The sequence below is a fragment of the Chinchilla lanigera genome, unplaced genomic scaffold, assembly GCF_000276665.1.
Source record: "Chinchilla lanigera isolate Chin_1 unplaced genomic scaffold, ChiLan1.0 scaffold00028, whole genome shotgun sequence".
NCBI classification, from domain to species: domain Eukaryota; kingdom Metazoa; phylum Chordata; class Mammalia; order Rodentia; family Chinchillidae; genus Chinchilla; species Chinchilla lanigera.
In genome coordinates, this window is record NW_004955429.1 from 14,022,326 (window position 1) to 14,045,084 (window position 22,759).

The 22,759-nt window shown below is 53.5% G+C and overlaps 1 protein-coding gene across 1 annotated transcript in view; it reads left to right on the forward strand.

Annotated features, from left to right (window-relative positions):
* The first annotated feature begins 6 nt into the window (after nt 1–6).
* Nucleotides 7–22,759, forward strand: part of Hrh1 (histamine receptor H1) — a 47,600-nt gene continuing 24,847 nt past the window's right edge. Inside the window, exon 1 of the mRNA XM_005387006.1 lies at nt 7–57. The gene's annotated coding sequence lies outside the window, so the exon portion shown is untranslated. The remainder of the gene's footprint in view (nt 58–22,759) is intronic.

The window sequence follows — 22,759 nt, forward strand, 5'->3', positions numbered from 1 at the left end:
GCACGGCGCGCAGAGCACAGAGCTCCACGCACCAAACTTTCCCCAGAGCCGACGCGGGTGAGTCGGGCATGGACCCATGTATCGGGCGGGTGGGACCGTGGGCTCGCGGATCTCCTCAGGGAGCAGAGGAGCCCGCGTCGGTGACACGAGGGGCGCGCGCCAGAGCCCAGCGACGCAGCGGCGGGCGGGGTCGGGGCACAGACACCTGTGGCTGGGGTCGGGGTCTCGCGCCCACTGTCTCCCTCCGGGCTCCGCTTACCCGCGTCCACCGGAGGGAAGACTCGACCGCCGGGAGCGCGGGCGGGGCAGGAGCCGGGTTTGGACCGCGCTGGGCGTCCGCATGCTGGGAGCCGCCTGGCCCGGGACCCGGGGTGAAAGCGCCGAACTACCCACTCCAACCCGAGAGGACCCGAGGAGCAGTTCGGCCCCGGTGGGGACGTGGCCTGGACGCCGCCTTCCCCCTAGGCTGACCCGGTTCCCGGCCCCGCAGCTGAGTCCCCGACCGCCTCGCCTGTCCAGGTCCGGCAGTCTGCAGCTTGCTGTGAGCGCGCAGGCAGGGTTGCTGTCCCCAGGCAGCGGGCTCCCACCGCCCACCCAGCGGCAGAGGAGCCGCCTGAGTCCGGTGCCTCGCGGTCCCGCGTTGCCACTGCCGCCTAGAGAGAGGCTTGGGGAGCCAGTACCATGCGAGGGGGGTTGATTGTGGGGCAGAAGTGGGGTAAGGCGTCAGGGAGAGGAGGTCAGAGGTCAGAGGAGGACCCCCGTCCTGGCTGTGCTCCTGGAGGCCAACGCAGGGAGGGAGGAAGCAGAGAGCCCTGTGCACAGTCCCGTGTCCCACAGCAGTAGCCCAGGAAGGTGAGCACCTTTACTCTTACCGGAGAGCAGGTGGTAACTGAGGCTCTGGAGGCCAGGAACTCCCTGGATCGACCGGCCAGTCCAGCTGTGGCAGGGCTGGGGTTTGAAAACCACTCTTCCTTGAGTCTTGGATTAGCAGTGACGCTGGGCCAGCAGAGGAGACCTTAATTTAGATCCCTTTGTGCTTGTGGCTGGCCACAAAGGGAGGATTGGCAGATAGCAAGTCTCCAGGAGATTGGTCCCAGGGAGTCCCTGGTCCCCCTGACAACCCACACAGGTGCCCTGCTCTGAGGGACCCTCATACACCAGGCTTCTGGGCAAGGAGTGGGGGAACAGCAGGGGACACCTGGTACCATTTCAGGTGTGGCAGAATCCTGAAGGCAGCGTGCTCCCAGTCCACTATTTTATTGCTGGTGCAGGCTGGTGCTCCTGACCAGAGAAGGCTGGGTGACCCTGACCTGGAAGTGGTCCCCAAAGGAGCAGGCACTTGGGGTTCTTACTGCACTCTTTCCATGAGTGCCGGGTGGATGGGTTCTGGAGCTGAATGGCCTGGGTTCAAATCCCAGTGCCGTCACCTGAGCTCTGTGGCCTTGGACGAATTGCTGTACCCCCGTTTCTGTTCCCCCATGTGGGATGGGGGCATTCAGAGTGCCTCCCTCACTGGGCTGGTGAGGGATGTGAGTGTGCTCGTGTGTGTAAGGTGCTGACACGGCACATGTGACGCACAAAAGTGTACTGCAGTGTGGTGGTTGTTTTTGGTGCTGCTGAGGTCCAGCACCCCTACCAATAACAACCTGCAAAGTAGAGAAGGTCTAGTTAGCTGTCATGTGTCCCAGCAGCCTCCTGAGGTCGCAGACTTTAAACAGCCCAAGAGCAGAAGTCTCAGTTCAGGTTTCTGGCCTTTGCCAGCCTCCCGGGAAGGCTGGGCAGTGCCATACTCTTCACTGGCCTCCTTCGTGCTATTTAGAAGACTTCCAGCTCTGGCTTGGTTCAGAGGGGCCCAGATTTGGGGCAGTTTTCAAAGAGATGTTTTCTGAATGTCAGAAGAGCAGTCAGGGAGGCCAGAGCGGGCTTCTGTGAAACTCTGGTTTGTGCAGTGGAAAAAAGGCTTCCTGGCTCCCAGCCCAGATTTGAGCTGTGTGGCCCTTTCTCGGGTCCCCCAGGGACCAGCCTGGGTGTCTTGATGGCTGTGGACTTGAAGGTGACAGGTCTGAAATGCGTTTTGCAAGATGACCCCACAGCTGTCCCAACAGGACTCACCAGCCTGGCTGCTTGGATTTGCCACTGACCGGAAGGACTTGTTCCTTCAGCTGAGGAAGACTCATCCTGAGTTCTGAATCTTCCTTTTTTTTCCCCACTTGAAAGGAAGAGTGGAGTGACTGTGGGCTTCCATTTGCTCATCTGCAAAATGGCTATTAATCATAGCTGTGTCTGCTTCTCAGGATTGAGGCGAGATGGACAGGCAGGGAAAAGAAGGAGGGGGAAGATCACATAAATGGCAAAGAATTGCATGTGATTGTAAGTGATTCTCATTAGCATTCAGGCCAGGCATGAGCTGTAATTGCTCCTGATCCAAGATGTTTTATCTGAAAGCCGTACCTGGCAGAAGATCATTCAAGCCCTGGTCACCTGCTGCCCTTCCTCTCACAAAGCCCAGGAGCATTTCTGAATCTCAGGATGTAATTAGAATAAAGCTCCGTATCTTATTTATAAGTGACTCACTTTTGCCATTAATGGTGGCGGGGGACTCGGGTGCACACTCTTCTTGAACAATACCACTGATGCAGGGGGGAGGGGCAGGATGCTACACACACACACACACACACACACACACACACATACCACCTACCCCATAGTCCTCCCTCGGTCCTGTGGGTATCACAGGACCAGGACAGAAGCTGGCAGTGCCTGCTATGTGCTGCAACGTGCCCTGTGTGGTCCCTCCAAACTTGTTCTGCCCGCAGAAGTGTGTTAGAAACCTCTGCTTTCCAGCAGCTCCTGGCGCAGAAGGGGTTGGAAGGCTCCTCCCAGGCTGAGTTGAAAGTGTAGACTCTGACTTCCAGTACACCTTAGTTTGAATCTCAGTTCTTCTAGCTTGTTAGTGGAGAGATGAGTTTTGGTTGTCTTTCCAACTAGAATATCAGCTCTATGAAAGCACAGACCACATCTGTCATATTCAAAGGCCCCACCACCTAGGGTGCACAGCCCACAGGGATCTGTGCAGGAGGGACTGCCTGAAAGCTAAGTTGCTCAGCTGAACTGCCAGCTTTCCTATCTCTTAAGTGGGACCAACATGGTATTCACCTTATGGGTTGCTATGAGAACTGAGTGATGGCCAGTTCTACCCAGGATATGCACTGTCCTCAACGACAAATACATGGATGGCCACAAGGACACAGCTGGCCTAATTTGGGAGGCACAACTTTTTTCCTACTTCCAGACCCAAGGAAGATAGTAGCATCAGTCATAAGAATGCCCAGTATTTATTCAGCACTCTACACAGTGTTTCCATAACCATTCACTCCTCGAGACTAGGCAGAAATCACTATTTTTGTTTTACAGGTGAGGAAACTGAGGCTCAGACAGATTGATAGGATACCCAGGACCACAGAATTCAACAGCAGCAAAAGGTGGTTTGTGAAGCCAGGCTGCTGTGATTTCCAAGTCCTGGTTATTACCGTGAGCTCTCAGTTGCCCTCTACAGGATGGGAGGTATAGTATTTAGACTTCCATGAACATAGTATCCCTCTTCATGATTTAAGGTGTTTTTAATGATTGTAATAACATCTTTTATTAGATATATTTCTAGTTACTAGATATTTTATATGCTATTGTATTTGTGTATATGTATATTTATACACACATATTTAAATTATTTTTATTTGAGACAGGGGATTGCTATGTAGTTCACTCTGGCTTAAAACTCACTAGGTAGCCCAGGCTAGCCTTGGTCCTCCTGCCTCAGCCTCCCAAGTGCTGGGATTAAAGGCATGTGCCACCATGCCTAGCTTTAAATTGATATTCTGGTGGTTACTTGGGAAAATGTTTGCATTTTGCGTATTGATTTTGTTTTCAGAAATTTTGCCAAAAATCTCGTCTAAAAATGTATTTGTTGATTCTTATGACAAGACTACATACACAGTTGTAAGAGGTACAAATAACAGTTGTGTTTCCTAATTCTTTTGCTCCTTCATTTATCCTTGCATTATTACCCTGCCAAGACTTTAGAGCAGTGGTGGACTGAAGAGGTGATGGTGAATGTCTTACCTTTCACAATTCCTGTGGAGGAGCTGCTCATATTTGATTATTAAGTATAATTTTACTCTAGATTTTTGGTAGATAACTGTCCGATACAGAAGTTCTTTCTGTTCCCAATTGGCTGAGTGTTTTTCTGTTTTTAGTGATAAATGGTAGTAGAGTTTTAACAGATGATGTTTCTGCATCTTCCCAGATGGTCATGTGACTTTTTCAATCTGGTAACCTCATGCATGACCCTGGTTCTTACATCTCTGGAATGAACCCAGCTTGCATCATCCTGTGGCATCTGTATTGCCAGACTGTATCTGCTAGGCTCTTTGTTTAGGATTTTAATAGCAGTACATGGGTGAACTTCCCTGGTGATTTCCTTTTCATGTGTCCTTGTCAAGCTTTGGTGTCAAGGTTATGCTGGCCCCGTGAAAAGTGGTGGGTAGGGCCCTCCAGTCCTTGTTCTTTGGAAGCAGTTGCATAAGCTGGAAATTGTTCTCCTTTGAGTGTCTGGCAGAGCTCAGCTAGGGGCCCTGTGGGTGGGCGTGGAGGCGGAGAGTAGGCAGGAAGCCAGTCTCAGCAAGGCCAAGGAGAAGCTGTGACAGTGAGAAGTCCAGACACCCTGAGTGCCATCGGGAGGGCCTGGCAGTGGATGCCAGGTAGGGGTTCTGCCCACCAGGGGTCCTCGATGAAGGAGCCACTGTCTGGATGCCTGTGACCCATGCTTGAGTCTCCTCCTGCTTCTAAAATTGCTGCTGCTGCTGCTGCTGCAGGCAGCTGTCTGTGAGTGGCTATTTCCTGGTGGCCCTAGATTGGGGAATGTGACTTCCTCAAGCATTCATTTCTGTCCCAGTTCCTCCTCCTGTCACATTCGCAGTCTCCCTGTGATCCCACATTATGATCCATGGGCCAGTCCCCCTCCTGCCAGTTTGCTTCTTCCCAGGAGAAGCTAGATCTGGGCAAATTTCTCCCTAGAATCTTCCCTCAATCCTCTTTTATTAAAAGAACCAGGCACTGTCCTACTTTGGACTGTCTCTCTATACCCTGCAATAACACTATCAGCTGGTCACCAATGGCCCCATTACTCAGATTAGGAAAGTCAGGGTTTCCAGTTATCTTCCTATTTACTCTAGGCAATCGCTCTTTAACCTGCTTTGGGTTTGGATGTAAGATAAAGGCTGATTTGGTTTTCTTTGTACATACTGAACTATGGTCTCCATCCCATTCCCATTCTGTTATGCAGTCTTCCCTCCTTCCTCAATCCCCCTCTTCCTCTACCACCCTGATCATTGTGTGTCTTGGGGACCCTGTAGGAGCTTTGGTGTCTGTTGGTCCTGGGCTGATCCAGAAGCCAACAGGTGCACAAGGTGGCAACAGGACCCACCCCAGAGCTGGCTAAGAAGAGTTGGATTAGGGATGTTACCTTGGGTGCACTTCTTGCTTTGGGGAACTGACCTGGGACGGGTCACTCCCAAGGTTGTCTGTGAGAAGGAGTGACTCATTCTAGCTCAAAGGTTAGAAGGGTGTGGGAAGGAGGATTCTGGGGAACTGGAGAAAGACTGGGACGGGGCCAGTGTGCAGCGAGCCCTCAGAGACCTGGGGAAGACGCTGTCCTCTGCCTGCCTGGGGCTACATCTAGCCAGAAGCAGCAAGCAGGTGGACAGGCAGCCAGGAGCCTGCCCTGTGGTCCCTGCAGGCACAGCAGGTGGTGGGAGAGGGGACCTGGCAGGTGGTCCCGGGAGCATTTGTGTGCTGTGTGGCTCCACTCCCTGCAGAGGCATCGTCCTCCCCAGGCACTGTCCACTCCCTCGTCGCTTCAGCAGGGCTGCTTCTCTCTGCTCACTGGCCTTCGTCTGTTCCTGGGAACTCACTGATCAACACTAGAGACCATGCTGCTGACCCCCGCTTGGCACTATGGGTGGTGCAGTGCCAGGACCCACCCCCAGGGGACCTGGTCCAGGGCCTGAAGGGGAAGCCTGACCTTGTTCTCTTGCACAGAGGCCGCCCTCCCTGGTGGCACATGGGGAACTGGGGACAGCGCTCAGCTCTGGCCTCCCAGGAGGCCTGCAGAGTACTCTGGGGCAGTGGCAGGACTCGTGCTGAGGTCAGACTGTCATCATCTCTCTCAGGACAAGGATAAGCGCAGTCACATAGGAAACCTCAGATACCTGAATTCAGCCTGCAATGCAGAGCTCAGGGTCCAGGACCTGGGGACCCAGGTTTGGATTTACCACTGCCCTCCAGCCTGTGTTCTGAGAAAGCCACCGAGCCCCCTTGGCCTCAATGCCTCTGTCCTGTTGGGGCTCATGACAGTACCCTTATATGCCACACAGGGACGCTGTGGCCCCTGGGGCTGCAGGTACATGATGGGACTGCAGAATGACACTGGAGCTAAGGGGGCAGTGTCATCACAGGAGAGCACACCCCACACATGTTGCTGCCCTTGAGGACCTTTCAGGGGACAAGACATGCAGCTGGAGGACAGGCATATGGATGATCCCGATCTGTGCAACCTCAGCGGCTGTGTGTCTTAGATTTTAACAAGAAAGTTTAAAGAAATTAAATAGGAAAAAACTTTATTCTAGAATAAGGATATGAGAAAAGATATTTTTATTCAGCTGTACTGTGTTTGTGTCTTAAGCAAAGTGTTATTACAAAAGAAGTCAAAAGGTTTTTTAAAAAAATGAAAAGCTGAGCATGGTGGTACACACATATAATCCCAACACTCAGGAGGCTGAGGCAGGATGATCACTGTGAGTTTGAAGACAGCCTGGGCTACATAATGATTTCAAGCCAGCCTGGGCTACATAGCAAAACCATTTAAAAAAAAAAAACAAAGCCGAACTGCCTGGCAAATGTGAGGTCATGAGTTCAATTCCTTGTGCAAAAAAAACCCACAAAAAACAACAAAAAAAATCCAAGCCAAAACACTAACCCTGTCTCAAAATGTACATGAGAAAGTTAGAGTGGGCTGTTTCATTTATTATTTAAAGGAGGAAACCATCTTTGAGTGTGCAGTATACCAGAGCACAGCACTTATAATGTCTCCAGCAGGGCACAGAAGGGTATGGGACCTCACCCCGCAGCACCCCAGCTTGACAGCAGGTGCCCCCAGGAGCATCTGCCTTGCCCGGTGCCCAGCTGTGCTTAGATACCCATGTGCTCACCCCGGGCTCTGGTTGTCAGCACAACTCAGCCCCAGCACACACACCGCCCTGTGTGTAGTGGGTGGACCCCGAGGATACGTCAGTCCTCAGTACAATGTCCACATGTTGGCGACACCACCAGTCACCTTTCTCAGGCTGTGCCCCAGCCCTCCGTGGTGCGTGACAGTATTCACATCCAGAACTGTGATGAGTTTCAAGTGAGTCATGGAGCTTGGAACAGAATCTGTACTTGAAATCACTTACAAGCAAGTCCAGTAAGGCTCGAGCATCGATGACAGAAACCGGCTAAGAAAGGAACCTGGGGTTTCTTTTCCCCTGAGGAGCTGTGTTTCCTCTTGTCAGGATCCATGCCTCTTCCTGTGGGTCTTTTAAGCTTGAGCCGTGTTGGGCTTGGTCACTCATGTCCAGTGACCTTTGCATTTGTGACCTGCCAGCTGTCAGAGACTCCTGAAACAGGGTTCTTGTGAGTGGCCGGAACCCGGGGCGGTGGCTTTGGTGGCCATCTAGTAAGTGTCAGAAAATTGACCTGAGCTCGAATCCTGACACCCCCAGTGGACACACGTCTTTGGCCTCAGTTTCCTTCTCTGGAAAGCACCCCTCTGGGGGTCTCTCTGGACCTCATGAAAGCTGATGCATTTTTATCACTGGGGATCCAAATGTCCCTTGTCAGAGACCTTCCCCAGCCACTTGTTTTAGGCTGACCCCCCCCCAATCTGGCCACCTCCGTGTGATTGTCTGCATGGCCCCACCAGCTGCACGACCCCACCAGCTTTGAGCCCCAGCAGTGCACACCTGCACACAGTAGGTGCAGAATAAATGTGTATTGGAGGATAGAGGTGATAAGGGTGTCTCACTGTGTTGGCACCACGCAGCCACCAGACCAGTGTCTGTCTGCCCTGCTCGGCTTTTGCAACTCAGTGGTGTCTGTGACATTTGGAAGTAGCAGAAACCCCAGGCAAGGTGAGTTCTCTTCCCTGTGGTTTCAGGAGCTCAATAAGTATTTGTCAGCTGTTTATCGATTGCCTCTCACAGCACCTTATGGTGAGCTTGGCCGGAGCCTGAGAAGCTCCATTATTGAGTCAGGAACACAAGACAGCCGGGGTTCCCTCCCCTGCTCGCTTCCACCGGGGCTTGGAGGGCCCGGCCCTGCCAGCCACTGTCTGTTCAGCACGGAATTAAGACAAACGGCGAGGCTGCTGGAGAGCCAGATGTCACCACTGCCGCCTAGAGTGGAGGGGACCTGCAGGCTTGCTGACGCGGAGGCGGAACTGGCCGGCTCCCTGCCCCTACGCAAGCAGGGCAGGGCTCAGTTCCACTTCCCACTTCATCTCTCAGATGCACCCAGAGCCTGTGGCACCTCCAGGGCCCTGAAGAGGAGTACACTAGAAAGTGGACAGTGGCCAAGGGTCCTAAGGCAGCAAAGCTCCTGTCCCGTGTGTACTGGGGGTCCGAAGCAGCTTCCTCTCCTTCCTGGGGGAGCAGGGACAAAGAGGTGGGCAGTCCAGGGGTCTGGGGCCTGCTGCTTTCCAGAGCCAGCCGGGAGTGGAAGAGACAGGGTCCCTGGCCTTTCCCACCCCTCATCCAGCTGTCGAGGAAAGGAGCTGTCCCTCATGTGTTCATGAGACCCTGTGAGATAGGTGAGAATGGCCACATTACAGCTAGGGAAACTGAGGCTAGCAGTGCTGGCAGGCACGCTGGAGTGGACAGAAGGGGGTGGCCAGGGAGCTGCAGGCAAACGGCATGGACTTCCCAATGTCCCATCTCCTTAGTGTCGCGCCAGGTCCGGTTGGAGAAGGTACGAGGCTTTCTTGCTAAGGCCTCAGGCCCTGCTTCCTTTGCCACAGCCAGCGATGGGATAAGACACGCACCACTCCGGAGCTCACCCTGGGGTCAGGCACAGACATGAGCTCCCGCCATGCACACTTAGTCCTGCAGCGCTAAGTTCAGGGGCTGAGCCACGTCCTGCAATGCAAACCTGAATGGGACAGCAGCAAGGTGAAAGGCGTTGGAGGCTGCCTGTGGGTGTCGTGAACTTGCTGTGTGCGGGGGACGCTGCAGTGGGCAGTCAGGGCTGCTGCCCTGCAGGGGAGCAACAGCATATCCAGCTTTGACGATCTTGGAAGGAGAAGCGCAGGGCTTCAGGAGGCTCAGAGAGACTCGGTGATCACCCGAAGTTACACAGCCAGTGTGACCGTGCTGGGGTTTGGACCAAGCTGCTCTGGCCCCTTCCCACTGTGCCACAAGGGCCTCTGGGGTGGGATGCTGATTGCCTGAGGCCTGTTTGGCAGTGCTCAGGCTCAGCCTGTCCCGAGGATCTTCACATGCATCTCAGGTCACTTTTATCTGTCCCCTCCCTCCACGGTAAGCTGAGTGTGGACCCGCCCTTCTGCATCCCCAGCTGGGTACCAGAGATGGCAGGTGCTTGGAATTCTAACAGTGGGTGCTCCTGATACAGAGCACAGAGCTGTGCTCTAAACATGATTTTGGAGCCACTGCAGTTTAAAGTGGACCTGAGCTTGTGTGGCTGTGGGTTTGTGTCTTGCAGGCCTGGTCAACCCCCGGGCCTGGTGCTGACGCAGATGCCAGCTTCCACCACACCTGGGCCTTGGTGTGGAGCACGTTGTGTTCCCTGTGTCACTTGTGAGGCTGGGACTGTGAGCATCTGTGGCTTTTCGAGGAGAAGTGGGAAGCTCAGAGAGTTCAGTATCTCACACAGCTGCGAACGGAGGAACCAGGTTCAAAGTGAGCCAGACTTCCCAGCCGTGTGCTCCACCCATATTGTTTTGGGGTAGCTGGGCCGCAAGAGGCAGAGGAGTAGGTGTGGTCTTACAGGAGCTCCTTGGCTTGGACAAGTCTCCCAGCAAGGCCTTGGTGCCCAGCCTGGGTGCTGCTGGGAGCTGGTGGAGCCTTGGAGAGGTGGGGCCTGGTGGCAGGAAGGGAGGTCACCGGGGGCTTCTTGGCCACCTGAGCCATCTGTCCCCACCATGATATGCTGTGCTGTGCTGTGTCACCACCCACCCAAAGCACCAGAACAAGCTACTGTGGATCAAAACCTCTGAAACTGGCAGCCAAACAGGCTCCTGTAAGCTCGTCATTGTCACGGAAGCGGGAGCAGACAGGTTCTTGCCTGCCAGGGGCCACGCTTGCTGTGAGTGCCAGTGCTGGCTCCAAACCCGATTCTCCTGGCCTCTGTGAACGTCTTCTGAGGTTGGCAGGTGCAGAGTGGACTCCCAGCTGAGTCCTGCTGCCTGGACACTGGCCCCATCCACACGTGGAGCCCCTGCTCCCCCAGGGCACCTGCTCTGTGCCCACCACCCACTCTTTCTGCCACAGACTTCGCGTGTCCCTGCAAGGCATTCTGAAAACAAGGAGTGTTAGTGGTGATAAAATCATACACTGAAGTGGGTGAGAGTTGTGGCATATGCTTTACACCTTCATAAAGTTGTTGAAAACCAAAGAGGAGATGGGGAGATGCCCCTTCCCTTCCTGCCTGGCCTCTGTACCCTCTGTTCTGCCGGTCACAGTTGGCTTTCAGGTTGGAGCCCATGTGGTTCAGCCAGCATCCGCTTCACCAGAAATCCTTTCTGTTAGATGGCATGTGGCGTAGCATTCGCCATGTTTTTTTTAATCATACTTGGTGAAGACTCTCATGAAAGAGGACTTCCAGAACTGCTCAGGAAATGGTGAGAACGGTGGGATCCGTGTGTCCAACATGAGGGGAGTATTTTGAGAGGGATTCGTGGCATTGTGTCCTTTACTGTAATAAACACTCACAGTATATTTTGATCACCCTTTGTCCACAGGGTGGGAGGGAAGTGTGGTGACCATGTGACTCCGTAGAGACTGGTGTCAATGTGGAAGGGAAGTGGGGGAGCAGTGCCCAGGTGGCTGTCACAGGTGGGACTGAGCATCCTGGGGGTCTCTGGTCCTCAGAGGCCCACAGGGGCCATGGGTGCTGACCTATGACAAGAGAACTGTCATTGACCTCCCTCTGGGTACCTGGAGGCTGCAGGGCAGGTGGGAGCTGTTGATAGGAGCAGTGGGTGCCCAGGACACAGGGGCAGCTCCAGGTGGGATACAGCCAGTGAGCTTGGGGAACCCCTGGCTCTGCTGCATGCAGGAGCCCTGGACTGGGTCCTTCTGGGTGGAAATGGAGGAGTTAGCAGAATCTTGGAACAGTGGAGGGACTCACCCGTGGGCCCACCGTGAGGGCGGGAGCTCAGCTCCAACAGCTGAGCCCTTGCTGAGTACATGTGGCACAGGGACAAAGGCCTGGGCTTGCCTGGTGTAGTGGCCCAGCTGCTTAACTGGCTGAGGCAGAAGGGTCTCAACTTGGAGGCCACCCTTGGGCAACTTACTTGTCTTAAGACTAAGAAAAGAAGAAATGCTGTGGAGGTGGCCGGGTGGGAGAGCATGCTCAAGGCCCTGGGGTCCATCCCCAGTACCTAGGCCTGGGACCTACAGGAAGGAGAGTTTGAACCCTGCCCCGCACCACCTGGCTGTGTGACCACACATGTCCCTTCCCCTCTCTGCGCCTCAGTCTCCGTACGTGTCAAGTGGGAGGACGGCAGGATCCTGCCTGACTTGGTGTCGGAAGGGAAGTCACGGTGGCACCCGCGGGTGAGCGTGCTCTGCCTTGCGCTGGTTCTGCATCTGTCTCCTGCGTGGCGTCCCTGCCAGCTCTCCAGAGAGGAGGCCTCGCTGCCAGGTGCTGTCATGGAAACCAGAGCTGGGGGAAGCAGGAGAGGCCCAGAGGAGGCCTGGGGGTGGGGAGGGGATGTAGTTCCCGCTCCCCCTCTAGCCACCTCCACGGCTCAGAGGAATAAAGTGAGGGAAGTGGCTTGGGGAGACAGAGGCGGGGCAGTGCCCGTGGCTCCAGGTCACAGTTGTGACCCTTGTGGCTGCCTCCCTGTGCCCGGGGCCCGGCACAGGGCGCGTCTTGCTCTCCGTTTGGGGTTGCCTGGTTCCCCTCATCTGAGATCCTCTGATAGCTCCTCCCTAGAGAAGGGTCTTGTCCATTCCTCCACACCCCAGGGCTCCAGGACCCCACCTCACAACTCCTACCACACCCCACACCACGTGTGACCAGCAGCAGCAGCCCCTGCCTCACTTACAGTGCCCGGCGCATGCTCTGCAGCCCCCGGAACTCAGCAGAAGGACCCCTGGCTTGGGGCTGAACCCAGCTGAGGGGCTGTGGGGCACACAGTACCCCTCTGGTCTCAATGTCCCTGCCTGTGGGTGACCTCCGCCCCCAGGGCTGAGTTCACCCAAAAAGCAGTTGCAAGCCGTATTATCATCACTGCCCATTTGCACCTGCTCCAAAACTCAGGAACAGGAGGGAAACAGGGAAAAACTCCACGCCACGCTGTGTGTGTGGAGTGGAACCGTTTCCCTGTGAGGCGAAGGAAAGAAGTCCTGCAAACGGCTCTTCTGTTGCCAGCTGCGATCCGCTTGTGAATGTCAATGTGCACCTACCACAGGCCAGACCCACGCTTCGTGCTGGGGGACAATGCGTGACCCCGTTTCCCCTCCTCTTCGCCAGCACTTGTGCTTGTCAGCCACCCTCCTGGGGGTGCGGGGCTGGCTTGTGGTTGTGGTTTGCTCCGCCTCCCCGTGGGCTGTGGGCCACCGTGCACTGGCCCTGGGAGGCGGCCGTCAGCCCCGCTGCCCCTTCTGGAACGGTTACTGATGTGGAAGTGGTCTTCATGCTGTCTGGGTGCCTCGAAGCCTGGCATGCTCACCTGTGACTGGAGACGAGTCTGTGAGGGGCCTGGTGGTGCCAGGTGGCAGCCATCCTTAGAGAACATTCCTTTAACTCTCGGAGAAGCCCTGAGATCATCCCGTCTGACATTCCTGGCCTGCTCATGTCAAGACGCCACTGGTCTCGGGGGAGCCACTTCCTGCCCTGGCCTTGAGAAATGGTGGGGACCCTTTGAGCAGCCAGCTGTGTGGCCCCTTCCCTCTGCAGACCTGCTGGGGCACCTGGCGTGCAGCAGGCAGTAGCTGAAGGTCTTTCACGCCTGTGCCAGGAGCCCTTCTCGCCCTGAGGCTGGGTGTGCTCACCTGCCCCATCACAGCCGGGGAGGGATGTGTAGAAGGGGACAGGTGTGGAAGATGGCATGTGCCCTCCTACCTACCGTCTCCCGTGCTCTTCTCACCTGCTCTTGGGCACCGTTGCTTAGGTCATGAGAAAGTTCTGATTCACCCTACCCCTAGCTGGTCCCTCCAGTCCGAAGCCCGGGGCAGCTCGGCATTTTATTTAACAGCCCCTGAGGCCAAGGGTCACTCACCGTTCCTGCCTGGGAACTGTGGCACCCCGAAGGAGAGAGTGTTGATGTGACTTTGGGCTCCTCAGGGTGCTGGATGGTGCAGGTGACCGGTCCGCGTCCTCTGTTCCCGGGCCTCTTCCTGGGGACTTGCTGTGAAGTGCTGTGTGCATGGGGTGTGGCTGCTTCCTGCCGAACTGTAGCCAAAGGGAGGGACATCATTCCCCTTGAGACTAGTGAGGGCAGCTGGCCCACCATGACGGTGCTTTGGTCATGGAATCGAGTGCTCTGGACACAGCGTAGGTCTTGCTGTCATCGCCAACTGTAGCCGGGAAACCTGAGGACCAGGAGATGAGCTGAGGGGCCACCACTTCCTGTGCAGGAAGCGGGAGTCCAGTTCAGAGCCCGCACCACTCCCTGCCACTAGGTGATGGAGAGAAGGGACTGGTTGTGTCTTGTGCCTGGTGCGTTGGGATGGAGCCTGTTGGATGCCCCAGGGTCAGGAGACCACCGCAGGCAGGTGTGCACGTGGAATAGCAAAGTCAGGACCTGGGTAGTGCCATCTGCTGCACCTTGTTGTGGGCTGGGCCTATTCAGATGAAGGTGCCAGGCACACAGTAGGCAGGGCAGGTAGAGGAGAGGCCAGGAACAGAGCCAAGGCCAGGCAGGAAGACAGGAGCTGTCAGGGTAAAGGTCATGTCGCAGAAAAGGAGACCTGCAACAATTGGAGAGCCCCGCAGAGATGAATAAATGGGTTTACAACTCACTCTTCACCACAAGCAATTCCAGATGAGTCAAAACTTTAAATAAAGCCAGGTGTGATGGCACACACTCCTATAATCTCAGTACTCAGGAGGCTGAGGCAGGAGGATCTCTACAAGTTCAAGGCCAGCCTGAACTTATACATAGCAAGACCCTGTCTCAAAAAACAAAACAAGACAAAACAAAAATAACAAAACAAAATTTAATTGAAAAGAAAATCCCACAATTTTTAGGAGATATGAGATTCTCAAAATAATCTCAAAGAGGAAAAGGCCTTTCTAATACTCAACATGAAAAATGTTTGATAAATTCTAATATCAAAAATTGAAATGTCTCAATACATACTATAAGCAAATTCAACAGACAAATGAATCACCTGGAAAAAATAGTCACAAACCTCTACCACAGAAATGAGCTGTAAGGTTTTTGTTGTTGGTTTGTTTTTTGTTTTTGAACCTAGGGCCGGCCTTACTTATGTTAGGCAAGTATTCTGCTGCTGAGCTATACCCCAACCCTTTGAACTTTTTATTTTTTAAATTTAGAGACAGAGTCTTGTTACATTTCCCAGGCTAGCATCAAACTTTCAGTCCCCTGGTGCAGCCTCCTGAAAAGCTGGGACTGTAGGTATGTACCCTCACACCCAGTTAACTTTCTGAATATAGAACAAGTCCATACAAATCAGTAAGAAAAAGCATCTTCATAGAAAAAGTGGTCAGAGAACTTGAACTGAAAAGGAAATAAATATGACATTTAAAGTTTTTAAAGTTGCTGAGTATGGTGTAATCCTAGCACTTGGGAGGCTGAGGCAGGAGAAGGATGGCCGTGTTTGAGGCCAGCCTGTGCTACATAGTGAATTCAAGGCCAGCTTGAACTACCTAGTGAGATCTTGTCTCAAAAAAACAAACAAAAAAATTCGTGAAGTATGGCTCAGCCTCCCTCACTGTAAGAAGTGTGAGTTAAACTTGGTTGAGATCGGATGTTAGCTTAGCAGAGTTTGACAAAGACCTGAAGTTAGACAACACATTCTGATGTGGAGGTTGTGCAAAAATAGACACTGACGTAAATGTCGATGCTGTAAAATGCCACAGCCTCTCCTGATAAAGGGACCTTCCGAATTTACATGCACGAACCTCTGACCCATGTGAGTCCATCGCACAGGTGCACGGGTGTGTGGGGAAGTGGTGGCTGCATGAGGAGTCTGCCGGGGACAGCCACGTGTGTCCTGTGGGGCACCCATCATACAGACATTCCCTCCCCACCTACCCCCCCTTCCTGTGACCTTTGGGAAAAAGGAAGCCGGGAGGGAAAGAGCCAGAAAAGGAGAAGGAACGGAGGGAGGGAGGAGAGAAAACGTCACACACATAGGAGGGGCTTCACTGATGGGTCCCTTTGCCGGACCTTGCTCCCCTCCCCCAAGCCAGGAGCAGAACTCAGTTCTGCATCCATGTACAGCTGCTCTGGGGGTCTCGCGCAACAGTTGAAAGAACAAGATGGGCATGGTGGTGCACAGCTGTAATCCCAGCACTGGTGAGGCTGAGGCAGGAAGATTGCCTCAAACTCAAGGCCAGCCTGGGTGACATAGTTCACCCAGTAGTTCAGCCTGAACTACACAGAGAGATCCTGTCTCAAACACACGCATACACAAACAAAGAAAAATGTTCATGCCTTTCACCCTTGGAATTCCACTTGTAGGAAGTTATCCCTAAGGAAGTAACTAGAGAGCTGGGCTGTAGCTCAGTGGTGAGTGCTTGCCTAGTTTACACAAGGCCCAAGTTCCGTCCCCAGCGATGATGGAGGGGGATTAGATACACAAAGATTTATGGGTAAGGGTGCACACTGCAATTCTGCTACATTAAACACTTAGAAACACCCCTGAATACTCAGCAGTAAGTCAGTGCTTACATGGGCCTTGTAAATGTGTACAATGGAGATTTGCTTTAGCTACTAACAGTCATGATTTTTGCAGAATATGTAATGATGTATGCAAAGGCTTGGGCCACGTGTTACATAGCACGCAGAGGCTGGAGCACCAAACCAGCCAAATGGGGCCTCCCTCATTTTAGATTGCTGTGAAGGGCCGTTATTTACATAGGTTACACATACACGTGTTATTTCTCTAGTGTATGTGTAAAGACTAGAAGGAAGGCATAACCATGTTAACTTTGGGCCACATGATTAAGAATAATAAAGAATACTTTTATGTTTTTGCTTATACCTTTTTCTAATTTGCCTAGTTATGCTTTTTTTTCCCTGTTTGAGATGGGTCTTGCTATGTAGCCCAGGCTGGCCTTGAATTCACAGTGATCCTCCTGCCTCAGCCTCCTCAGTGCTGGGGTAACAGCCTGCACCATCATGCTTGGCTGGTAATACTTTTTTATTAGATAAAACAATGTTTTTCAAAAACCTGATCATACAGGAAATCAATAACCAGACTAGCGGATCACATAGGACTAAACAGTCTTCTAATCTGAGAAAGTCTCACTTTGGCCTCTCATTAGCAGTTGCAAATGGGTAGGCTTTGGGCTAAAAGTGACTTGACAGATGAATTTGGTTTTTGGCTCTGCTCAGGTTTCACAGGAAATACTGTATTTCCTACTTCTCTTGAGGGAAACCAAGAGGTTTCCACACTGGGCCCACATCCCTCCAGCACACTGGGCAGGAACTAAGCCACAATCACGCCGACCTGTCCCTGTGTCCCCGCCTTGGGGCGCCCACCATCCTGCATGTTGATGGTAGAAATGGAGCCAGCTGAGCATCCCTCTGCTGAAACTCTGAACTGCTCCAAATCTAAAACTTCTTGAGCCCCAACATGAGGCCACAAGTACCAGACCCCCGGTAGTGGATTGCAGTCAAGACACTGGCACCCTGAACATACTGTATGGAACAGCGTTCAGAGCTGGGGATGGTGGCCCACACCTGTAATGCCAGCACTCTGGGAGGCTGATGCAGGAGGATCAAAAGTTCCAGCCCAGCCTGGGGAGCTTAGTGATTTAATGGCTTAGTGACTATCTCAGAATATAAAAAATAAAAAAGAGCCAGGGATGCAGCTCAGTGTGAAGGCCTTGAGTCTAATTGCCAGTACTGAGCACATGTGCTTGCACACACACACACACACACCTCACAACTTGCACACTCAGGGGCTGGGCTGCAGCTCAGTAGCATGTGCTTGTCTATGTGAGGCCTTGGGTCCCAACCCCAGCATTGCAGAAAAACTGAACAAAAATCAGCTTTCGGGTATGTGCTCAGGCGTATAAGCAACATAAATGACTGTCGCTTTGAGCTGTGGATCAAATGAGAGGCCAGAGGGATGCTCAGCTGGCTCCATTTCTACCATCCAGCCCCAAGCTAGCTCAGTAGTATCTGCAGATAGTCCAGCATCCACCATGGCCTGAAATCTGAATCACCCCTGCTCCTGCATGTTTGGAGAAGGGACACCCAAGCTGTCCCTCTGAGTCGGCTCAGCCTCTTCTTGACCCCAAGTGAGACTGCAGCTTGTGCCTGTGCCCTTTCCTGGTTGCTGGGGCCGCCTTCGGTGCTTGTTGAGTGACTGGCAGTGAGTGAGGCCCTGGGTGAGGCACGTGAGTGCCCTTGCCACCCTCGACGGGAGCTCAGCTGGGAACCTGGAGAAGGTGGCGCAGGTACTCCTGCTACCGCAGCCTCCCTCCTGACCCTCCCTACACCCTCTCCGGGATCCGGATCATTGGCTCTCAGGAGTTGTCCGGGCAGATGCGTGGGCCATGGTGACTCACAGCTCTGTGACAGGAGTGCAGGAGAACACATCTGCCCTTGGCTGGTGGCTCTGCCTTGGTCTCCATGGCCACGAGCCCGGCCTACCCCCTGTGACTCAGGATGGGGAGGCTGCAGAAGGGCCGCCAGCGTCCTCAGGATTCCAGCATCTTGTCCTCGCTGTCCCCTCTGTCATCCTCTTCCAAGTGTTATCTCACGGCCTGGAGGCGCCCTGGGGTTTCCCGCGACTCAGGGCCCTGTGCCGCCTTCCTCCACACAAATGTCATCCGCAAAGCTTCTGCAGTAGTTATTTTGGGGATGCACTGCAGGATGACAGACAGCTGCTTAAAGATTTAAGAAATGAGAGAGGAAGAAAACCCTTCTGGCTGTAAAGTTGTGACGTCAGGGGGCTGCCCCAGGACCTTTGTGTCTTCATCCCTCTGGCACCTGGCCTGTCACTAAGCGGCTCTAGGACACCGGGCGTGGTGCAGAACCCGAGGTCAAGAAGGGTTGGCCCTCGTGCAGAGTTGCTGCACAGTGCCCCTCCATGCCCTGGCCTGGCAGCTAATGAAGCAGAGACACAGGCTCAGAACACAGCTCCAGAGCAGCCAGAGGGTATGTGGGCTGTGCTGCCTGTTCTGCCCTGTGGCACGGAACCTGGTGCTTTCCTCTGGCACCTGGGTGGCCTCTCCCAGCAAGTCCTTCGTCCCCTGCACTGACCAATCACAAATGAAAAATGACCCTTTGCACCCAGGCATGGTGGCGCACTCCTGTAATCCTAGCTCTTGGGAAGCTGAGGTGGGAGGATCACCACCAGCTCAAGGCCAGCCGGGGCTATGCAGTGAGTTCAAGACCAGCCTGAACTACGTAGTGAGACCCTGTCTCAAAAAACAAAACAAAGCAAAAACACAAACAAATTCTCTGATTCACTTGGCAAAATGAAGCTAATAAAATGTAGGAAACTTTTAATATGAGGCTAGTAATTATCCTGCATTCTATGTTGAGGTTCTGTCTTTTATAAAGTGGGTATCTTAGTCGCCTCAGGCTTCTGTAACTAAATGCCGTAAACTGCATGGCATCCTCAGGACAGATTTACACTGGCACTGTTGAAGGCTGAGATGTGTGAGGTCCAAGGGCTGGTGGATGTGTCAGGAGCACATTCTTTGTAGATGGCCCCTTCTCCTGGGGTCCTCAAGTGGCAGGAGGGATGAGGCAGTGTCCTTGAGTGTGGCCTCTGGGCAGCCAGCTGTCCTTGCTGTACTCAAACCTGCAATACCCACCTTATATCGAGAAAAGATTTATCATGGCTCAAGATGTTTTTTCTTTTCAAAGTGTCATCGTTTTTATTTTTTAAGATTGTTATTAGCGTGTGTTTGCAGTAGGTAATGATCACATTTCTCGTGTGGAGTTGGGCCCTGTGTGTAACACACCTCACCTCCCTTCTGCGTCCCCTTCCCTCCCTCCTGGCTCCCTCTGTATCTTGGTCCTCCTCCCTTATGCAAAAGAGCTATCTCAATTTCATACTGTCCTTGATTTTGCTCCCTAATTTATTTATACTTTGGGTTTTTCATGCAAGAGAAAACATGTGATATTAAAGCTGGCTTTTGATTTATTTTACTTCACATTATGCTCTCAAGGTGGATCCATCTTCCTACAAATGACTCAAGTTTGCCTTTCTTTATGGCTGAGTAGTACTCCATGGTGTGTCAGTACCACACTGTCTTTATCCGTTCATCTACTGATAGACACAGAAGCTACTTCCAAGATTCAGCCATTGAGAGTTGTGCTTGGCTTCCAGCTTGGAGCTGGGAGGTTCAGTCCATGGTCTGGGGGCCCTGTTGTTTTGGGGCCTGTGATGACAGACACATGATGGTAGGAGCAGAGCTGTTTGCCTCAGAGTCAGGAAATGAGAAAGAGAAGAACAGACTGGGGTCACCTCCAAGGACACCCCATGACAGGAAGACTGACAGATGGGCCCCACCACCTCCCGATGGAACTAAACTAGAGACACAGTGGTTAGCACTTGGCCTTTAGGGACACTCACCAGCCAGCCAGTACCAACCGTGCTGTTCCTCCCGAGTCGGTTCACTGTTTAACTCAAGCCTCGCCCTGAGCACTGTCGGCGGTTACCGGCTTGATGAGACTTTTTTCTAATACGCTTAGAATGAGTCCCGGACGCACACCCAGGGCCGGATCCATGTTTGATAGTGCTCAGGACGCCGTCAAAGTGTGCACAGCGAGGTGGAGACAGAGTCCTCATCCACACCTCGCCTCCAGCCTGAGCCCCTGGGAGGTCGTTTTGGTCTGACATCCTCGGGACGGCATCCTCGCCTGGCACCTGGAGGCCGTAAGGTGCAATGAAATAAATCAGACACAAGCTTACGCATCGCAGGGCTTCTCTTACCCGAGAAACCCAAAGTGTAAATAAAGAGCAAGATAAAAGACATAATAGGAAGTAAGAGATAGCTCTTTCCCGCTCTCCTTTTTTTTGGTACTTTTGAGATAGGTTCTCACTATACAGGTTCAGGCTGGCCTTGAACTCACTTATGTCACTCACTTATGGGCCTGGAACTTATGGTGATCTTCCTGCTTCAGCCTCCCAATTACAGGTGTGTGCCACCATGCCCAGCAAGGTAGCTCTTAGTCAAAGGGGAAGGGGACCAAGAGAGGGAGGGAGGGGGAGAGGGCAGAGGATGCAGAAGGGAATTGGGATGTGTGGTGTACTTGTGCGAACTCCACACAGGAATGGAAACACTACTGCACATGTGTACTAATAAAAAGAAATCATGATGTAGTACTTCGGTGCCTATCAAGTGCACAACCAGAATGGCAATGTCTGTAGCAATAGAAGTTGACAAAAGTGTAGGGGGAATGGCCTTAGATACAATAGGAGTTAAAAAAAAAAAAAAGGATGAGATCAGATCCTGAGGCCTTTTCTTGCCAGGAATAAAAAAGAGCAAAACACTATCACAAGTGGTTCCTTGGAACTGGCGTGACTGCTGGTAGCTGCCGTCCTTTGGAAAAGACTCAGATTCCACTCGTTTCTTGCGAGTCAAACCCAGGCCCCCCACGCAGGTCCCCAGGGACAGCTGTACACGGGCCAGGCAGGCAGTGCTGGCAGTGCCTCTGAGGCTGCAGTGGCGTCCAGCAGGGCCATATTTAGGCATGTCTGTCTGTCTGTCCTTCTGCCTGCCTTGTGACCCTCCATGCTGGCCTTCCCACCCTTGGGTTGGTGCAGCAGCCTCATGTGGCCCTGCTGGGGCTCAACAAACCCCTGTAGCTTGGCTGTGGCCTTGGATGGCCCTGGGAGGCCTGTGGGCTCTGGTCAGGTACCCAGCAGGGCCTTCCTGGAGCCTTTGTGCTTGGCAGCCTCAGCCTGCTGCTGCTGGGTGCTCCAGGAATGGATGCCTCGCTGCCAGGGTCTCCCCTGAGGGCACAGAGGCCCCCTGAGGAGACCTTCTCCTCTCCTCAGTTACTTCCTTTATTTTTTCTTTTCTCCTACGCAGGTGCTCACCCCTGAGCCAGCACCCATCTCCAGTTACTTCCTCCTGTCTGAACTTTGTCCGCTCTCCCTGGACCATCTGTCCCCGTTTCCAGTGCCCCGGTAGCATAACATGGTCAAAAATGTTGTTGTTTTTCCTTTAAGACAGAGTTTCACTATGTAGTTCAGGTTGGCCTTGAACTTGTAGCAACCCTCTTGCCTCAGCAGTGCCACACTTTGTTTTATGTCCCCAGAGACCAAGATGCTGTCATCCACAAGACAAAGAGCTCTACCCCTCTGGCCCCTCGGTGCCCTGAACCTGGTGTCCCTGGCACCCATGGAAGGGATTTGCCTGAATCTGGCAAATGCCACTGAGCTCCTCGTTGGCTTCTAGTACCCTACATGATCACTTCCTTCATGGCCCTGGCAGATCCCGATTTAGCTCCCACTTCCCACGGCCCACCCCTGTGACTCCCGACACAGGCGTTGCTCCTTTCTGCCCTGGGCCCACACTGTTGGGGTGCCCTTGGGAGTGGGTTCTCCCTCCTCGGCCAGTCATGCAGCCCAGGAACAGGACCCAGAGCCCCGTGCGTAGCTGGCCAGCGCTCACCACGGAGCTGCACCTCGGCCCAGATCAGCCATCCTGACAGGAAGCCTCTGTGCTCCCGGTGCCCGGTTCAGACTCCCTAAATAAAACTGTAGAGCTCTGAGGACACTGGCTGAGGCCTCACTTCCCCAGTGCTGCAGAGTGAAGGGGTGTTGAGTGCCAAAGGCCCAGGGAAGGTACAGATGGGCCCTGATACCTGGAGGTTTCAGCGCCAGGGCCAGGGGCCGCAGCACGCAGCTGCTGGTGACAAGTTAGGATGCCTCCCTGGGGCCCTGCTGCAGCATCTCCAACTCTACCACTACTAGCATCCCGTGTACGCTTCAGAGCGCCCCCAGCGTGGGGCAGGGTTCCCTACAGCAGAGCCAAGGCTGTGCAGCCCTCCTGCCTCCTGGGATTAGGCCCCGTCTGCAGACAGCGGCACACCTCCCCGAGCCACCCACCACTCTGTAAATCCGTTCTGCACCTGTGTCTTGGGACCCAGTGTGGCTATGTGCCGTGAGGTGACCTTTAGCTGTCATCTGCAAGTGTGGGCAGTGACATCCAGCCTTGACAGTCTCAAGGCTATATAAGGGATCACTAATCGTACTTGCCCTCTCTCTCTTTGTTTGTTTGTTTCTTTCTTTCTTTCTCTCTTTTTTCTTTCTTTCTTTCT